Below are 15993 nucleotides of genomic sequence, written 5' to 3'. Positions count from 1 at the left end.
GCCTCTCCTGAGTGAGTTCTTATCGCCGTGAGTCAAGGCAGCAGCCTCGCTGCCGCGGGTGCGACCCCTCCTTGGCACGGATGGGACGCGCCCGGGGCTCTGCAGGGAAGGGAAGGGAGCCCCGGGGCTCTGAAGGGAGGCAGGATCCCTCCAGCTGGATCCCTCCAGGCTGGATCCCTCCTGGCTGGATGCCTCCAGCTGGATCGCTCCTGGCTGGATCCCTCCTGGCCCCGGGGCTCTGCGCAGCCCAGGGAAGGGAGGCTGGATCCCTCCAGGCTGGATCCCACCCTGGCTGGATCCCCCCTGGCCCCGGGGCTCTGCACAGCCCAAGGAAGGGACCCTGGATCCCTCCCGGGCAGCGTGACCCTCGGTGAGGCTGCGGCCAGCCTGCCCTCGCTGCTGCTCACTTGATCCCGTCTCCTCCCCGCCTAATCCGCGCTCCCCTCCCGGTATCCTCTGCTCCACTTTAATGCCAGAGTTGGCCGGCAGCCACTCGGCTCCGAGGACGAGGACGCCTTTTTTCCTGGTTATGCAACGCACGGCTGAGCTGTTTGCCTTTCTCCGTGAGGAGGTTTGGGAGGCTGGGCTGGCTCCCCTGTCCGGGCAATGGACAGGTCCTGGAATGCCCCAAATGGGGATCGAGAAGCTGCACGCTGGTGTCGTCGTCCCCCCTGCCGCAGGGGCTGTTGTCCGTTCCTAATGCATTCCTCTTCTCCCCTTCCCGGGTATCCCCCAGGGTTCAGCCCTGCTCCCCTTCCACACGGCCTTTCCATGCTGCAAGAAGAGCTTTCCTCAAGCTCACGGTGTGCCTGGCCCAGCATCCCAGTGAATCCTGCCACAGATCCCAGTGAATCCTGCATCCCAGTGAGCCCTGCCACAGCATCCTGGTAAAACAGCAACCCAGCTAACCCTGCCACAGTATCCTGGCTACTCCTGGCACACCATCCTGGCTAATTCTGCCATCCCAGTTGCCCCTGCCAGCTCCCAGCTGGGATCATCACCCACCCTCAGTGTGGCAGTGCCATGTCACAGCGTGGCAGTGCCATTTCACCCCCCCCCCCCCAGTGTGGCAGTGCCATTTCAGCCCCCCCTCAGTGTGGCAGTGCCATGTCACAGCGTGGCAGTGCCATGTCACAGCGTGGCAGTGCCATTTCACAGCGTGGCAGTGCCATTTCACCCCCCCTCAGTGTGGCAGTGCCATTTCACAGCGTGGCAGTGCCATGTCACAGTGTGGCAGTGCCATTTCACCCCCCCCCCTCAGTGTGGCAGTGCCATGTCACAGTGTGGCAGTGCCATTTCACCCCCCCTCAGTGTGGCAGTGCCATGTCACAGCATGGCAGTGCCATGTCACAGCATGGCAGTGCCATGTCACAGTGTGGCAGTGCCATTTCACCCCCCCCCTCAGTGTGGCAGTGCCATTTCACAGCGTGGCAGTGCCATTTCACCCCCCCTCAGTGTGGCAGTGCCATGTCACAGTGTGGCAGTGCCATTTCACCCCCCCTCAGTGTGGCAGTGCCATGTCACAGTGTGGCAGTGCCATTTCACCCCCCCCCAGTGTGGCAGTGCCATTTCACAGTGTGGCAGGGCCATTTCACCCTCCCTCAGTGGGGCAGTGCCATGTCACACTGCAGTGCCATGGTGCTGCTGGCACTGAGTCTCATTTTGATTCTCCCAGGATTCAGAGCACTGTGAGCCCCCACCCAGGACCACGAGGCACAGCCCCAAATTGAGCATCCCCAGGGCCAAGTTCCCCCAGGGCAGGGCCTCCCCTCACTGCCTTTCCCTGGAGCCAAGGCTCCAGCAGCCCCTTCCCAGCCAAGGGTTTATCTGCTCCACCACAGCCCCACTTCAGTGCTGGGAGCTTTGGAGATAAGCAGGAGCTCAGGAGAGTGCAGATTTAAGGCTCCAGCTGCCGCTTCCAGGGGTGCTGTTCTGGGCTGCCATTCACAGTAGCATTTGCACCACGTGCTGGGCGGGAGCAGCCCAATTTCCAAGAGCCAGCTGTGCCACCAGCTTGTTTTGGGGTAGATTTAGGGTGCCCTCTGCCAGTGCCCAGGGTGGGCAAGATGCTTCCAGCCATGGGTGTAGGTCTTAGGCCTTCCTTGCTGCAGCCACAGCCGAGGCTGCTGTGCCCTTCCAAAACCCACCATGGCATAAAAAGCTGCCAAAAGGCCTCTTCTAGGGAATGAACCATCCCCAAAGCTGGCTGCTTTGGAAGGAGACATCCCAGCCACCTGCCAGCAGCCCCTGGGCTCCTGACATCCAGCAGCCTCCCTGCACTCCTCAGGAGCCCACTGAGGCCGGGGTGGGGGGAAGTTTGGGACACTGAGGACGCTTTCTTCCCTGCTCTCCCCTTCAATTATTCTGCCACATCTAATAGATATTGGGGCTATTTTTAGGCCTTGCTTGTTTAATTATTGAGAAAGGTTTTGAAGGATCTCTTGAAGGCAAGGAAACAAGGCCCTGGAGCACTCCCTGGACTTCCCTTCCTGAAGCTCGGGGCAGAGAGCAGGGCTGGAGCAGCTGCAGCTCCCCTTGGGCACAGGAACCTGACAGCAGCTCCAGCCGGGAGTGTGGGATGGAGGGATGGATGCAGGGATGGATGCAGGGATGGATGCAGGGATCGAGGCAGGAATGGATGCAGGGATGGATGCAGAGCTGGAGGCAGGGATAGAGGCAGGGATGGATGCAGGCATGGATGCAAGAATGGATGCAGGGCTGGAGGCAGGGATGGATGCAGGGCTGGATGTAGGGATGAAGGCAGGGCTGGAGGCAGGGATGGATACAAGAATGGATAGAGGGCTGGATGCAGGGCTGGAGGCCGGGCTGGAGGCAGGGATGGATGCAGGGATGGATGCAGGGATGGATGCAGGGATGGATGCAGGGCTGGAGGCAGGGATGAAGGCAGGGCTGGAGGCAGGAATGGATGCAGGGATAGAGGCAGGGATGGACGCAGGGTTGGGTGCAGGGATGGATACAAGAATGGATAGAGAGCTGGATGCAGGGCTGGAGGCAGGGATGGATGCAGGGTTGGGTGCAGGGATGGATGCAGGGCTAGATGCAGGGATGAAGGCAGGACTGGAGGCAGGAATGGAGGGAGGGATGGATGCAGGCATGGATGCAGGCATGGATGCAGGCATGGATGCAAGAATGGATAGAGGGCTGGATGCAGGGATGGATGCAGGGCTGGAGGCAGGGATGGATACAAGAATGGATAGAGGGCTGGATGCAGGGCTGGAGGCAGGGATGGATGCAGGGTTGGGTGCAGGGCTGGATGCAGGAATGAAGGCAGGGCTGGAGGCAGGAATGGAGGCAGTAGGTCAGGGCTTTGGAACCACTGGGTGATCATGAGGAGAGAGGCTCCAGAGTCAAAACAAGGGACAAGCCCTGTTCCCAAACCAACACTTGTCTGGCACAAGGGGCTGTGGCAGAGCTGGGAAATGCTGGGTCCCAGCTAACAAAATCCAGTGCAATCCCAGCACCAGCTTCCACTAGGAATGAATGTGGCCCAGAACTCACCATTTTTATTTTTAACTGAATGGACACTTTTCTTGCTGAAAAATGACCTTATTCTCAGCTTGCCAAGCAGAATTGCAATGGCAGGAATTTTTTTTTAAAACCAGTTCCTTTCGTGTTTCCACTTACAAAAAGCCAGAGAATGGCCTTTATTTGAGATTAAAGGGGTTTGGTCAACTTGAAATCCGCTGAGATTTCAGCAAAATGGTGTATAATGAAGCAAGAGCCAAATCCTCGACTGGTGTCCTTTGCCCTGGCTTCAGCAGCTTCAGCTTTCCAATACCTCTTTGTACCTGTCAGCAACCTGGCCCAGGACTTCAAGGGAAACATTGATTTACCTCAGCTGCCAGGCTTAGCCAGCTGGGATTAACTTCCCCCAGCTGGGGATATCCAGGCTATCTGTGATCTGTCCAGGTTTCCTAAGGAATATCTGTGTGTACAGTCAAGTGTTTGATCTGTTCATCCTCCCCCTCTCAATCCTATTAGGTACAAAGGTAAAGACATTAATTTTAATAGTGCAGATACAGAGGTGCTACATGTTGCATGAAAAATAATTATCCTCCAGGACAGACCCTGGGGTAACTCTGACTCCATCCCAGACATCAGGACGGAGTGGCAGGACATCAGGAATGGCCCAACAGAAGTGTCACTGGTTCAAACCCCCCAAAGCCACCTCTGCCACGGCCCCCACATGCATCTGTCCCCTGGGGTGGTCACCAAGTGATGCCGCCCTGCCAGGATGCTCCGAGGACTGCCCTGAAGGAATTTCTGCACTCAGAGGGGGTGGGATGGAGCCAGCTCTGGGTGGGGACCTCGTGGCAGAGCCAGGCTGCTCTGGCAGCACAGGCAAGGGGGGCAAGTTGTCAGCCCCTGCTCCTTAACACCCTGACAAGCTTATAACTATTTCATTTGTTACACTGCGAACCTTTTTAAATTAATGAGCAGAAGGTTGTCACGGTTGCCGTGGCGACGACACGTTGCTGGGGCAACGGCAGCGATGCAGAGCCTGAGGAGTGGAATCAGGGGTCAGGCTGATGATGGAGCCAGGATGTGTGGGGGCTGTGGGAAGAGGCAGCCAGCCCCAGCTCCCAGCAGCCCATGGCCCCACGCTGCTCCCCAGCCCCCAGAGCAGCCCTGACAGGTGGGAAAGGCAGCACTGCTTCCCTGGCAGAGGGAGCAGCTCTGCTTCCACCCCTCGGTGTGGGCATGGCTGTGCTCTGTGCTAGCCTGGCTCACTCATGGGGCAGCTCACAGAACCCATCCCATGGCTTCATCATTCCCCTCTTCAACTTCCCCATCCCCTCTGGCTCTCTCTGGGTCTCCAGTCCCTCCCCCCACCTGTGAACACCCAAACCAAGGGTGGCCCAGGCAGAACTGACAAAAAGTGTGGGGCAAAAACTGCACCTCCTGCACCACCTCTCCCAAAGGGACATCAGGACATCTCCCAAAGGGACATCAGGACACCTCCCAAAGGGACATCAGGACACCTCCCAAAGGGACATCCGGACACCAAGGTGGTTTTCAGGTGGTTTGAGATCAACTGCCTTGTCCTTTCCAGCAGGCAGGAGCTGGGGCAGGGATGGAGGCAGCTCGTGCCACGGCTGCTGCCCTGCCCCAGCATTCTCCAGCCTGGCAGTGCCAGGGCTGGGTGTGATCCAGAGGTCTTGCAGCCACAAACTCTTTAAGAGTATTTCTTTCCCCCCACACCAGCAACAAGTTAGAAAAGGGAGGGAAGGGAGAGGGCAGCCAAACAGGTCTGCAGGGAAACTCCCCAAAATTCAAGCAGGAAAATGACTTTGCAAGATCTCTGGGCACTGGGGCCTTGAGCTTCTCTTCCTAAGCCCAAGTAGAAGGGTGGATGGGACAAGGAGGAGCATTTTTAAACGAAAAGAGGTTGATTGTGGTTTGATATAAGGAAGAAGTGTTTGACAAGGAGGGTGCTGAGGCCCTGGCACAGGTTGTCAGAGCAGCTGCAGCTGCCCTATCCCTGGAAGTGTCCAAGGCCAGGTTGGAGCAGCCTGGGATAGTGGAATTAGAGGAGCTTTAAGGGCCTTCCAAGCCAAACTATTCCATGATTCTGTGAGTTTATGGCCTCCAGTCCCTATCACTCCCCAGGAGCAGCTCAGTAGCCCCACACACCCAGTTCTGCAGAGCTGCCCTGTGCTTGGGGCATCCACACCTGGGGAAGAGGTTTTACAGCAACTCCTGTGAGCCAGAGAGGAGTTTGAGAAGAGGATCCATGTTTACCCCTGAAAGAATTTCCTACCAAGGTTGTTGACATAGAAACCAAGAAAGAAAGAAGGAGAAATAAGAGAAACCTGCAACCATGAGCACTTTGTTTGTCTTTCCTGACCAATGAGTAAATATAAACTTCTGAGTTTTGTAAGAATGTATAAAAAGCATGCATGCTAGAATAAAAACAGTTTGAAGCCTCCTGAAAATGGAGAGTGTTGCTTTGTGTTGTGACCATCTCAACAAGTACAGGCATCCAGGGAGCTCCCACAGAGGGGACCCAGCAGGGAGAGGGGGCCAGGGGCCAGCCTGGGCAGGCACAGCCCTGCTGGGGGTGGGTGGGAGGAGGTGGCAGTCCCCATCCTGCACCCCCTGGAATGAGGCAGAGCCGTGGGCTGAAGCCTGAAGGGCTGGGACAAAGGGAGTGGGGTGCAGGATGGGGACTGATACCTCCCCAGCACAGGTGTGGTGCCCGCCCCATCAACACCCCAGGGCGTGAGCAGGACAAAAATGGGGTGGGGAAGGCAGATTGTGGGGCTGGGGATTCCTCTGCCTCCTGGAAAGGGAGGTCTGGGCTCATCCCAGAGCCAGCTGCACAGAAGAGAGCAGCTCTGCTCCTCACTGACCTGCCCAAGGTCCCCAGAGCATCCTGCAGCTCCAGAGGGGGTTTGCACCAGCCCTTTCAAGGCACATCTGGCCCAGACACCTCCTGACAGGAATGTGGAGGGCTGGTGTGGACCCCTTTCCAGCCCTGACAGAGTCACTGCATGACACCAAATCCAGATTTGTAATGTCCTGCTACTTACTTAATACAAAACTCCTTCTATAGTGAGGTTTAATATGCTGTATAATATATTTTAATGTAGTACCTATATTTTTGTGTACACAAGATTTATATGTGTATGTGAATATATACAGATATAGATATACACACACTCATTAAAAACCTCCCCAAAACCAGCTCAAAACCATCTTATGCAGATTTTGAAGGCAGCTGGCAAGAGGGGTGAGCACTGACACTTCACCCTGTGGGTCTCCTGCTGCTGAGGGTGCTGCATTCCCCAGCCTGATTCTTTGTGCTGAGCTTTCACCAGCACACGTGAGCAGTGCTGTACCACAGCTCTTCCAGCTCTGCTGCCTGTCAGGGAAATGTCTAAATATTTCTATTTTCCCCAAATACATTTTTTCATCAGAATTGGAAAGGGGGAAAAAAATCTAAAAGCCATGAAAACACTGAAATCCACAATAGGGCTTGAACAAAAGCAGTGTCTGAGCGTTGGGAGCAGGACACACCCGTGGGCCCCAGGATGGATCCCCGTGCCTCTGGGGCTCTGTAAATCCCCTTTTCCATGCTGTGATGGAGGAGGAGAGGCTGATGGAGTCCCAGGGGACAGCTGGCTGTGCTATCTCCTGAGGATATCCACAGCAGGCAAGGAGCAGGGACCACAGTGGAGCCTGGCTCTGCCTGTGTCCCAGATAATGCTGTCAAGCCACAGAAACCAGGCTCGTCCCAGCCAGCTCAGCAGAGGCCAGGGGGTGAAGGAGATATGTCAGAGGCACCCTCCTGCAGGGAACAGCAGGGCTGTGATGCCCAGGAGGGCCGAGTGTCCAGGAGAGCTTCCCTGGATGGCCCCAGCACTGCTCTCTGTCACTCACCAGCAGCTGTGGTGAAAAGCACTCAACTAAGCATGAAAATAAATAATTAAAAGAAGAAATTTCGAATGTGAAAACCCTCCATGACCTCCACAGGTGCTTGGTTTAACCTGGGCTGGTTTCCCAGGAGCTGAGCATTGCCCTTGGCTGCTGCTGAGGTCCCTCAGTGCCTCCCTGCCACATTTCCTGGGGGGCTGCAAGACCCTGCTTCCCTTTCCAAAGGGTCATTTCCAGAGGCCAAACTATGGCCTGGCAGCCAAACCACAGCTTCCCCTTCCCACAGTACCAGAGTCAGCGTCATGTGCTCCGCAGGGATGGAAGAAAGGAAAATGGCAAAGAAGGAAAAAGGAGCCTGACCTCACTGAACCCTGCCCCTTCAAGCCAGGGCCAGCCTCAGAGAGGAAAGGACCAGCAAAATCTGCTCCAGCAGCCGTCAGGGCTAATTAAAGAGCAAATGAAGCCATTCCCAAAGGAGCCAGCACTCTCCAGCTGCAGCTGCTGCTGACCCGTGCTGCAACCTTGGGCTGCAGCTGACCACTGTCACCCCTCTCACGGCAGCTCAGCACCCCAAAACCTGGGTAAAGCTCCCTGCTGTGGTCACCCCAGGCTGCCCTGCCTGTCCCCCTCCCCCTGGCTCAGTCAGGGGCTGCTGGCTGCCACAGGGCACACCCCAGGGGCTGGCACATCCCAGCCCACGCTCATCCCTGGTCACGCTCCCACCCTGCAGGTTCCTCTGTCCTGAAGTCAAAGTCACTCGTGCAGAAAGGCTCTGCTGGCTCTCAGCTTTGTTGGGCACGAGGGACTAATCCTGTTTTACAGATTAAGGAAGGATCCTGCCACGTGCTGGGTTGGAAACAGTGCCCAGCTGCCTTCCCTGCTCCACCCAAGGCCACTCCAGCTGCAGCACCCCTGGTTCGCTGTTTTACCTGGTGCACTCTTTGTTAGCTCTCATCCCCAGGTTTTGGCCCTCCTGTTCCTCAGGGGCAGGGCTCAGTTTCTCCTCACTCCTCACTGCCTCTTCCCCAGCCCCAGGCATCAGCTGCACACTCACCTCTGCTCCTTAATCCTCCTCATCCTCGTTTCTGCCTCTGCCTCGGAAAGCCCTTATCTAGCTCCCTTATCTAAGTCAGGGGCAGAGAAAACTCAGCATCTCCCACCCCAATCTCTTTCACAGTCTATTTTCTTCCTGCCCGGAGTTGATTTCGCTCACCTAATTGCCCAGAAAGCTCTTTTCCCTTCCTCTAATCAGTCTGGAGCAGACTTTCTCTAGATAATTGTGCTGAGACCTGATCACCCTTCTCATCTCCATCTCTCCAACACTCCCATTTCTTCACTAAACTCATCTGCTGGAGCTGCATTCCTTGGTCTAATTATTTCTAGGCTCCGTTGAGTTACTTAATTGCTTATTCGTCTGGCACCCGGATCTGGAAACTCCCAGAGCATCTGAGACAGGGCACAGGGCTGAGTTATCCTGCTGTCACTGCCTTCCCAGGGGATAAAATTGCTCCAGGTGTGTGACAGTGTGAGCCCAGAGCAAAACCTGCCGGAAAAAAATAAAATATTTTGGAATTTACTCGCTCAGGTTGCCCAGAGCAGCTGTGGCTGCCCCATCCTGGGAGTGTTCAGGGCCAGGCTGGGACAGTGGGATCCACTGGGATAGTGGAAGGTGTCCCTGCCCATGGCAGGGCCATTGGAGGTAGATGGACTCTTAGGTCCCTTCCAAGCCAAACCACTCCATGATTCTGAGGTTCTGTGAGATGCAGAACTCTGCTTCCCTTGGTGGGAGGAGCAGCTGCCTAGTGATGCTGCAGTGCAGCCCACAGGGAGCTGTGGGCTCACACCAGCCACCACCAACAGCAAACCCATCTTCGGGCCAGCTGTGAATTCACTGAGGCCAAACTGAAATTGCCCACCAACCTCACCCCAGTGGCCCTTGGAGGCTCCAGCCGGGACCATTCTCCCTCTTTCCACCGCTTCCCTGCAGCTCCACCAGCCCCACACTCAGAGCTGTTGGGCTTGTTTGGACTGGCCCCACTTCCCCATTCCCATTATCACCTCAGCCACCTCCTTTTTCCCAGGCTAATTGATCCACTGTTTTGTTTTCTTATCAAATTGCTCTCAGCCTCTGATGCTCCTTTAATCAATGCCCAGCCCTATCAGTTCCAGGGACTGCTGGGAGCCCTCCTCTTGCAGCCACCTCTGTCTAATCGCCTGGGGACTTTACCTAATTGGTGTAAAACCTGATTTCTTTCTCTAATCGCTCCGAGGCCCCGATTCACTTATCTAATTGCTCCACAGCCCAGGCCCTGCACACCTCTCCCATCCTTCTCCTCCCCCGCAGGTGGCCTGGCTCTCTTGACTCCCTAATCCCTCAGCTCTTGATCTCTTTAACTAATCCAGCCAAGATTGGGCACCCCGGCTCTGCTCCCCTGACCCAGTGCCACCAGCACTGACCCCCCCCAGCCCTTTCCCCACCTCCACCCACCCCACAAGGCTCAGACCCACCACGGAGGGGCTTCTTTGCCTGCTTCCCTTGGGAAGGGTGATGCATGTCCCCAGCACTCGGGGTGTGGTGGCACCCTGGTGACAAAGGCCCCCGGGTCACCCCCCTGCCCGAGGAATGTCCCCTCTCTGCCGGGACGGGGTGCACCGGCTCAACCAGTTCCCCCTCTGCTGCACCCACTGGGCTGGGCACAGGGAGGGACAGCATGGGACAAGGGGAATGTCAGCCCTGAGCCTGGCTCCTGGCAGGGAGGGGGTCGGGGTGCTGCTCCCCTGGTGTCCACAGCCCCAGCCCCGCTCCTGCAGGGACAGAGCTGTCACCGAGCCCTCTCTTCCCTCCCCGTGAGTCACGTCCGTCCGCTGAGTCAAGAGAGAGAAGTTGATGGGGGAAAACATCCAGCAGTGCCAGCCGGGAAGGATCCCAAGGCTGAGGACAGGGTGGCAGAAGCAGAGGGGAGATTTATCTGATTTTCCCTGAAGTTTCATGGAAAGTGAATCCCATCCCCGGGTGCTCACAGATACCTCTCAGCAAGCCCCGGAATTTTGGGAGTGCCCAAACCCTGCTCCCCGCTCCAGCAGCCCCTGCTGCTCTCCCTGCAGAGAAGGGGCAGACCCCAGAGCCTCCCTGACCACAGCTCTGGCCCTCTTTGGCCAGCACTTTCAGCCCCAGAGCTCATTCTTTCCCCTGGAGCATCCGGCCTGAGCAAAAGCTTCCCTTTCCCGTGGCTCAGCCCACGCTGGCTCAGCAGCACAAGGTCGCTCCTGCCTTGGCAGCAGCTGCTCAGGGTGACTCATGCTGGCTCCAGCTTCTGCTCAGCCCCGTGTGGAGAGGTTTTTGGGGGGGAAAGCACTGCCCTTCCCTCACCCCCCATGCTGGGATGTGGATTCAAGTCCCAGCTCTGAGCTCTTCTTTCTTCAGTTTTCCTTTGCTCCCCGGATCGGGGTTGAAGCTGCACCCAGAGATGCTGCAAGCAAAGAAATGGGAATTCCTGATGGCTCCAGCAGGCAGGAGACAGTTGGGGCCTGATTCTTGCTCTTGCCTTTTCAAAGAGGAAACAACAAATCTCTGCACTTTGGGGTTTTCCAGACCCCCTCCAGTGTTAAAGTTGTGTTTCCCCCTACCCCAGACAGCTCCAGGTGCCACCAAAGCCCCCCCTGCTCCGAGGGTGGGAGGAGGTAGAGGGAGGCAGGCAGACACCCAGCCCCTTCCTGGGTCCCTGGCCTCCATGCAGGGCAGGAGCACGTTCCCAGAACCCAGCAGTGGGAATTTGGTGTGTTTGTTTGCAATATAACAATGACCCCAGGACTTCGAGGAGAATGAGTCAGCTTCCAGTTCAGGGCAGGATTCCTCATCAGGCCTCTCTATCAAAAAATCACCATTTGGAGATGCAGCAATTAAACAATTCAATTAAACTGGCACTTCTGACCAGTGACAGGCTGAAACCTTTTCACACTTCTCATGCCAGGCAGGATGGGAAGCAGCAGAGCCCCCAAACCACTGAAATCTCTCCCCAGACCCCAGGATCTGCAGGTTCTGGGTGGATGGCAATGCCCACAGCCCCGAGGAGCTGCTGCAGTCCTCCCTGCAGCCCCCAAAGAGTTAACACTCATCTCTGGAGCTGCACAGAACATTCTGGCTCCCAGGGGCACAGCCCTCACCCAGCCCTGCCTGCTCTGCCCTGGGGGTGCCGCAGGCTCCTGCTCTGACAGCCTGTACAGCTCCCGGGGCTGCAGAGAGAGAGTGGCTCTGGGAGCAGCCCCATCCCCCCCGAGCTGCCCCCTCCCCTGCCCTGGTGTCCCCAGGGCCACCCTTGGCACCCTGGTTCCACACGGGAGCAGCCCTGCAGGAGCCAGAGTGTGACCCTGCCCACATTAAAGCAGCTCTGAGGAGTGGCACCTGTCCTGGGCAGAGGCAGCTGTCCCCACAGCATTCCTGACCCCCACAGCCCCTCCTGACCCCCACAGCCCCTCCTGACCCACTCACAGCCCCTCCTGAGCCTCTCACAGCCCCTCCTGACCCCCACAGCCCCTCCTGACCCACTCACAGCCCCTCCTGACCCCCACAGCCCCTCCTGACCCCCACAGCCCCTCCTGACCCCCACAGCCCCTCCTGACCCTCACAGCCCCTCCTGACCCACTCACAGCCCCTCCTGACCCCCACAGCCCCTCCTGACCCCCACAGCCCCTCCTGACCCCCACAGCCCCTCCTGACCCACTCACAGCCCCTCCTGACCCCCACAGCCCCTCCTGACCCACTCACAGCCCCTCCTGACCCCCACAGCCCCTCCTGACCCACTCACAGCCCCTCCTGACCCCCACAGCCCCTCCTGACCCACTCACAGCCCCTCCTGACCCCCACAGCCCCTCAGGTGAGCCCTGCATGGCAGCAGCTGCCCCTCCACACCACCACTGCTTCACTCTCTTGCCTCTAGACAAGAGGAGAGAGGATGAGCCCAGGTCCTCCCAGGCTCCTGGGGAGCAGCAGGGCTGGCAGCAGGGCTGGCTCCCCAAGGTCCCTTCAGCCAGTCTTCCTTCACTCATCTCCGAGCCAGGTACCCCCTGGAGGGCCCTGGGCTGTGACCCACCGCCCACCCCAGGCTCTCCAGGAGGGCAGGAGCTGAGCTGGGCCCCAAACGTGAGCCCACCAATGCCCTGCCCAGGCTCCCACCCCTGCCAGTCCATCCCCCAGCTCCTCAGCACGCTGTGCTGGTACCCACCATGCTGCAGCCTGGCATCTCTTCCCGGGGTTGCCACGGCAACCGCAGAAACACAACAAACAGCAACAACACCCGGCAGACAGTCGGCAAACATTCCCCTCTTATTTTCTCCCTGGTTTGCTTTGTGCTTTTTCCCCTCTCCCACAAGGAAGCTGCTGCCATCAGAAGGGAGCAGCCTGGGGGGCAGAGCCCCTGGCAGTGCCAGGGAGGAGCCTGGCACGGCTGAGCCGAGCCCTGGCTGTGCCATGGGCACCTGGAGCTGCTCACCTGGCCAAGCAGGGGATCCCCTCCTGGGCAGGGCAGCTCCTCCCCAGAGCCTCGGGGTGTGGCTGGAGGCACAGCGGGTCTGGGGCTGCCCAGGGCTCAGGAGCTGAGCGCCCTCAGGATCAGCCGGAGCAGGAATGTGGGCATGTCCAGGTGTGCCTGGAGAGGAGCTGGGGCAGGGACATCCTGGGGCTTGGGGGGACACCCTGGGGCTTGCAGGGACATCCTGGGGCTTGGGGGGACACCCTGGGGTTTGGGGGGACACCCTGAGGGGGCTTGGGGGGACACCCTGGGGCCTGCAGGGACACCCTGGGGCCTGCAGGGACATCCTGGGGCTTGGGGGGACACCCTGGGGCCTGCAGGGACACCCTGGGGCCTGCAGGGAAATCCTGGGGCTTGGGGGGACACCCTGGGGCTTGCAGGGACACCCTGGGGCCTGCAGGAAGACCTTGCAGGGACATTCTGGGGTTTGCAGGGACACCCTGAGACTTGCAGGGACACTCTGGGGTGTGGGGGGGACACCTTGGGGTTTGCAGGGACACCCTGGGATTTGTAGGGACACCCTGAGGCTTGCAGGGACACTCTGGGGTATAGGGGGAACACCCTGAGGCCTGCAGGGACACCCTGGGGTTTGTAGGGACACCCTGAGGCCTGCAGGGACACCTTGCAGGGACACTCTGGGGTGTGGGGGGTACACCCTGAAGCTTGCAGGGACACCTTTCAGGGACACCCTGGGGTTTGTAGGGACACCCTGAGGCTTGCAGGGACACTCTGGTATTGGCCAGGCAGCCCCTGAGCCCTGCAGCCATGGCACCAAGGGGGATTAGTGGGCACAGCCTGGGGCACAGCCCTTCCAGATGGGATTAGCAGCACTGGCACGTGACAGTGGGGACAGTGGCTCTGCGGGAGCTGGCCTGCTCAGCACCTAGAACCAGCTCCCAACAGCTTCTGAGCAGGCCAGGCAGCCTGGAGCTGCTGGGATCAGGACCTTTCTGAGGCCAGTTTAACCATTTTTCATCCCTTTTGGGATTCTCAAGACCAGGCTGGAACAGGGACAGCGAGCACCCAGCTGTGACCCTCCCAACACACCTCCACTCCATCTCACTCCAGCTCCTCCATTCCACTTCACTCCAGCTCCTCCTCTCCATTTCACTCCATCTCCTCCTCTCCACCTCACTCCAGCTCCTCCTCTCCACCTCACTCCATCTCCTCCATTCCACCTCACTCCAGCTCCTCCTCTCCATCTCACTCCATCTCCTCCTCTCCACCTCACTCCATCTCCTCCTCTCCATCTCACTCCAACTCCTCCACTCCATCTCACTCCATCTCCTCCTCTCCACCTCACTCCATCTCCTCCATTCCACCTCACTCCATCTCCTCCTCTCCATCTCACTCCATCTCCTCCTCTCCACCTCACTCCATCTCCTCCTCTCCATCTCACTCCAGCTCCTCCTCTCCATCTCACTCCAGCTCCTCCTCTCCATCTCACTCCAGCTCCTCCTCTCCATCTCACTCCATCTCCTCCACTCCATCTCACTCCATCTCCTCCTCTCCATCTCACTCCAGCTCCTCCATTCCACCTCACTCCAGCTCCTCCTCTCCACCTCACTTCAGCTCCTCCTCTCCACCTCACTCCATCTCCTCCTCTCCATCTCACTCCAGCTCCTCCTCTCCACCTCACTCCATCTCCTCCTCTCCATCTCACTCCAGCTCCTCCTCTCCATCTCACTCCATCTCCTCCTCTCCATCTCACTCCAGCTCCTCCTCTCCATCTCACTCCAGCTCCTCCTCTCTATCTCACTCCAGCTCCTCCTCTCCATCTCACTCCATCTCCTCCTCTCCATCTCACTCCAGCTCCTCCATTCCACCTAACTCCAGCTCCTCCTCTCCATCTCACTCCATCTCCTCCTCTCCATCTCACTCCAGCTCCTCCTCTCCACCTCTCTCCAGCTCCTCCTCTCCATCTCACTCCATCTCCTCCTCTCCACCTCACTCCATCTCCTCCTCTCCATCTCACTCCAGCTCCTCCTCTCCATCTCACTCCATCTCCTCCTCTCCACCTCACTCCAGCTCCTCCTCTCCATCTCACTCCATCTCCTCCTCTCCATCTCACTCCATCTCCTCCTCTCCACCTCACTCCAGCTCCTCCTCTCCACCTCACTCCAGCTCCTCCTCTCCATCTCACCTCCCCCTCACAAAGCCAGGGAGGTCCCAGCAGCCCCTTTCCCACCCTGGACCAGGGCAGCAGCCCCACTGTGGGCACCTTTCTGCACAGATCACACTTTCCTACACATGCTGAGTGCCACAGGCTGCTGGACTTAGACCAAAGCAGCCTGGTGAGATGTGAAGAGCTGAATGCCTTTGCTGTACCCTGGTGCAAGTTTCCTCTCCCTCTCACACACCTGTACACATGCACGTGCTTACACACACTGTTTTCTTAACCCTCCCTCATTCCTTTTTTTTTTTACTTTATATTTTTTCTCAAAGCCCACCCATCTGGCAGCTCCTTTGTGCTCCTGGGGGCAATTACAGCAGTGAGGAGGGAGCAGGAGCAAGGATTGAGTTGCTGAGGGAGCCTGTGGCACCTTCAGCACAGCCCTGGGGATGCTGTGTCACAGCTGGGTGTGCAGGGGAAGCACGGTGATGCCCTTTGCCTGCAGGGAGTGCTGGTGGTGCCTGGGTGCTGGACAGGACGTGCTGAGGCTGGGCAAGGTGAAACAAAACCTCCCTGTGCCTACAGAGTGACAGGACAGGGGGAATGGCTTCCCACTGCCAGCAGGCAGGGTTAGCTGGGATATTGGGAGGAAATTCTTCCCTCTGAGAGTGGGGAGGCCCTGGCACAGGTGCCCAGAGCAGCTGTGGCATCCTTGGAAGTGTCCAAGGCCAGGTTGGACGGGGCTTGGAGCACCCTGGGATGGTGGAAGTGGGACTGGGTGGGCTTTAAGGTCCCTTTGAACCAAACCATTGTGGGATTCTCTGGTGTGAAATACGAACCCGATGGAGCCCAGTTTTCTTTTCTCCCCCTTCCCCACTAACACCTCTGAGGATGGTGTTAGGTGGGGCAGGACCTGCTTTCCCTCGCGGGTCCCTTCCTGTGCCCCAGCCTGGG

The sequence above is a fragment of the Haemorhous mexicanus genome, chromosome 31 (genome assembly GCF_027477595.1).
Source record: "Haemorhous mexicanus isolate bHaeMex1 chromosome 31, bHaeMex1.pri, whole genome shotgun sequence".
In the NCBI taxonomy this organism is placed as follows: Eukaryota; Metazoa; Chordata; class Aves; order Passeriformes; family Fringillidae; genus Haemorhous; species Haemorhous mexicanus.
The sequence above is the reverse complement of the archived record's forward strand: the minus strand, read 5'-3'. Positions refer to the sequence as shown.